This window comes from Mandrillus leucophaeus, unplaced genomic scaffold (assembly GCF_000951045.1).
Source record: "Mandrillus leucophaeus isolate KB7577 unplaced genomic scaffold, Mleu.le_1.0 Scaffold664, whole genome shotgun sequence".
Taxonomy (NCBI): domain Eukaryota; kingdom Metazoa; phylum Chordata; class Mammalia; order Primates; family Cercopithecidae; genus Mandrillus; species Mandrillus leucophaeus.
In genome coordinates, this window is record NW_012107186.1 from 361,127 (window position 1) to 365,524 (window position 4,398).

General features: G+C 41.2%; 1 pseudogene across 1 annotated transcript; it reads left to right on the forward strand.

Annotated features, from left to right (window-relative positions):
* The first annotated feature begins 1,781 nt into the window (after positions 1-1,781).
* LOC105554919 lies at positions 1,782-3,280 on the forward strand (annotated as a pseudogene). The gene has a single exon (XR_001008404.1). The product of XR_001008404.1 is annotated as a pre-mRNA-splicing regulator WTAP-like (transcript).
* The last annotated feature ends 1,118 nt before the right edge of the window (positions 3,281-4,398 follow it).

A 4,398-nucleotide genomic window follows, 5' to 3' on the forward strand; every position in this document is an offset into this window, starting at 1 on the left:
AACTTAGTAAAAAGCATTGAGCTGTAGGTTTTAAATGAGTCAATTTTATGGTATGTGACTTATAACTCAGAAAGTTGTTTTTTAAAAAAATAACTTCATCAATGAGGGGCAAGTAGAAGTCACATACCTCCAGAGGAAACAGGAAAGAAACTGCAAACTTTTCTGTGACATAAATGGTCTGTATCCTTCAAAAATGCCAGTATCATGAAGGACAAACAATGGTTGGGAAAATTTGCCAGATTAGGGACACGCCACATGTGATCCTGGACTGGATCCTAGAGAGAAAAGTGTCTTAAAGGATATATTTGGGACAATTAACAAAATTAGAATGTAGATTATAGATGAGATTAAAGTATTGTGTCAATGTCAAATTTTCTGAACTTCATAACTGTACTATGGTTAGGTAAGAAAATATCTTGGTTTTTTCTTTTCTTTTTTGAGACAGGGGTCTCACTCTGTTACCCAGGCTGGAGTTCAGTGGCTCAATCTTGGCTCACTGCTCACTGGAGATAACGTGAGCTCCTGGGCACAAGTGATCCTCCCATATCAGCCTCCCAAGTAGCTAGGATGACAGGTGTGCACCACCACACCTGGCTAATTTTTATTTTTTGTAGAGCTGGGGTCTCCTATGTTGCCCAGGCTCTTGAACTCCAAGCCTCAAGTGATCCTCCTGCCTCAGCTCCCAAAACGTTGGGATTATAGGAGTGAGCCACTGTGCCTGGCCAATATCTTTGTTATAAAGAAGAAACCCTAAAGTCAGAGGCATGATGTCTGCAATCTACTCTACCATGGAGAGAGTAAAAATCAACACAAAAGGAATATATACATGTTTACATCAAATTATTATATCTTACTATATACACACATAAACTTATGTGTATATATGTACATAAAACAATATAAAACATATAACCAAATATAATATACATACACACACACGTATACACAGAGAGAATTATGACAAACAGATAAACTTCAAAAAAATCTTTGGATAAAAGATACACAAAATTTTCTCTAAATTATTCTTGTAACTTTCCCACATGTTTGAAGTAATTACAAAATAAAAAGGATTTATAATATAAGTCTATGGGGGCCAGGTGTGGAGGCTCACATCTGTATTCCCAGCATTTAGGGAGGCTGAGGGGGAGGATTGCTTGAGTCCAGGAGTTTGAGACCAGTCTGGGAAACATAGCAAGACCCTGTCTCTGTAAAACTTTAAAAATTGGCCCGGCACGGTGGCTCATGCCTGTAACCCCAGCACTTTGGGAGGTCGAGGTGCAGGGTTGGGGGGGATCACGAGGTCAGGAGTTTTCGACCAGCCTGGCCAACATTGTGAAACCCCCATCTCTACTAAAAATACAAAAATTAGCCAAGTCTGGTGGCGGGCGTCACGTAATCACAGCTACTTGGGAGGCTGAGGCAGGAGAACCGCTTGAAACCAGGAGGCGGAGTTTGTGGTGAGCTGAGATCGCACCATTGCACTCCAACCTGGGCGACAGAGCGAGACGCTGTCTCAATAAAAAACAAAAAACAAAAAACAAACAAACAAAAACTTTAAAAATTAGCTAGGTGTGGTGGTGTACACCTCTGGTTCCAGCTACTCCAGAGGCTGAGGCAGGAGGATACCTTGAGCCCAGGGGTGAGCTGCAGCTAGCTATGATCACACCACTGTAGTCCAGCCTAAGTGACAGGGGAAGGCCTCAAAAAGCCTGAGTCCAACTTTGAAGAGTTTCCTCTTTTATTTAAAACAAACAAACAAACAAACAAACACACAGCGCTTCCCTTACCGTGCTTGCTGAGCTCCCGCGCCCGCGGAGCTCGCGCCAGGCTCCTGGGAAAGGACGGGGCGTGTTACTCGGGAGCAGCTGCTCCAGTGCTCCTCCAGGCCCCGATCGGGCTAAGCCGGCGGCCTCCCTCCCTTCACCTTTCCTCTCTTGGCGCGACCCTGCGGCGGGCGAGTGACTGCGACCACGCCTGAAAGGCGACTCTTCTGATTCAAGATGACCAACGAAGAACCTCTTCCCAAGAAAGTTCGACTGAGTGAAACAGACTTCAAAGTTATGGCAAGAGATGAGTTAATTCTAAGATGGAAACAATATGAAGCATATGTACAAGCTTTGGAGGGCAAGTACACAGATCTTAACTCTAATGATGTAACTAGCCTAACAGAGTCTGAAGAAAAACTAAAGCAACCACAGCAGGAGTCTGCACGCGGGGAAAACATCCTGGTAATGCGACTAACAACCAAGGAACAACAGATGCAAGAGTGTACTACTCAAATCCAGTACCTCAAGCAAGTCCAGCAGCTGAGCCTTGCCCAGCTGAGATCAACAATGGTAGACCCAGCGATCAAACTTGGTTTTCCTAAAAATGAAAGGTGAACTGGAATAGACTAAAGATAAACTGGAATAAGCCCAAAATGAACTGAGTGCCTGGATGTTTACGCCTGATAGAGGCCTGATGGCGTCAGACTATTCCGAAGAAGTGGCCACCTCCGAAAAATTCCCCTTCTAGAACATGTAGACACTTGAGAAATGTTTCTGTTTGAAGAATATAGAGGGAGAAACAGAAGTCTTAAGTCTGTGGCACACTGTGTCTTCAAACTGTTTGAAGGAATGAAAACCTAGAGATTTTAAATCATGAATTGAACATGTAAAATTGCAGTAAAATGTAAAAATGGAATATGCATCGCTCTTAACCTTGAGCATAGTGACTTAGAGACACTGTGTATCAGTTTTGCCAATAAGACTGGACTTCATTATTGCTGTTGAACTTCTCGGTCAAAACTCAAATGAGGTGAATTTTGCCTTTAAAGGGTTTATTTGCTGAGAACCAACTTTTAATAGTCACGAGAGAATCAAATAATAGATGTCAGTATAAGGAGCGCATATATTTAACCATTTAGTTTGGGGCTCTGTATTACTTGCTTGAGCCTTAATCAATGTGGTTTTATTCAATGGTTTGTTCTTTGAATGGTTGCAAAAACTGTAGATTATCTTACTGAGGACTGTACAAACATGAAGGTGTGGTATGAAACTTCAGGTTGAAACTGTTTGAAGCATTATAAACATTCATGTCACAACTAGATTGTATAAGGATATTAGCTGTGATGAGACTCACTGCATTATTTTTTTAGTGAATTTTATGAAATCCCCATTCCATTCAACAGGCACATGTTTAAAAGAGCATTGTCGTTGGTGTTAATGGGGGAATGTGTTCCTTCATTGTATTTGGCCCTTTTGTATCGCACTCTTGATATTAAATTAAATGTGCCTTGAAATAAACAAACACACACAAAAAATTTTTACAACAAATATGACAAGGGGTTAATAGGTATTAAGTCTTTTTTTTTTTTTTTCCTTTTGAGATGGAGTCTTACTCTGTCACCCAGGCTGGAGTGCAGTGGCTCCATCTGGGCTGACTGAAACCTCCGCCTCCCGGGTTTAAGCGATTCTCCTGCCTCAGCCTCCAGAGTAGCTGGGATTACAGGCCTGAGCCACCACACCTGGCCCAATAGGTATGAATTCTGTCATTATGATCTCATGTGGTACAGTGAAAGATGCAGGTACCTGAAGATCAAAGAGGGTTTCTCACACTGTATGGGCTAAGTTCCCCCACCTCTCCTTGTTTGCCTTACTTCCAAGAAAAGGGCAGTTCCGTGGGCTCTGCATGGTTTCTGGCCTTGACCCTAGCTGACTGCACAGAGAAAATCAGACCGCACAGGGAAAATCTTCTCCAAATGGAGCCTCCATCACCTGATTCACCTCTTTACGACCCCATATCTGGTGGATAAGGCTATTCTGGTTTGGCTTTTTTTGGACTATGGTGTAGGATTTTAGATTTATTCAAGTGATTTTTTTTAAACTATAAAATGTAACAAACACATGAGTATTTAAAAATATATATGTTCATTTTTGGGGATAACAATAATATAAACACCCATGTTCCATCCATCAGGCTACGAAATAGAGTAGTATCCCCCTCTCTCTGCCCCAAATCATCCCTTCCTTCCCCCTCCGCTCCTGACTTTTGTGATAACCATTCCTTTGCTTCTCTTCCTGGTCTTGATCCCCAACATGTATTTCCCTAAACAATACACTGTTCAACTCTGCCTGTTTTGAACTTTGTATAAATGGATCTTGTTGTAATGGGTTTTTTTTTTTTTTTTTCCTGTGACTTACTTATTTCACTCAATGTTATGTTTTTGATGAATTTTCCCTATTAAGGATATCTTGTTAAAATCTGCCTATTGAATTTAAAAAGTAAATATTAATTCTGGATGGAGGGTCAATAGATATTTGTTAAATTCTCTGCATTTCTAGGATTTTTCCTGCAAGTTAAATTACATTAAATTTAAAAGTGCATGCTTGGGTCTGCCTTTCAAAAAATTTTCTAGGC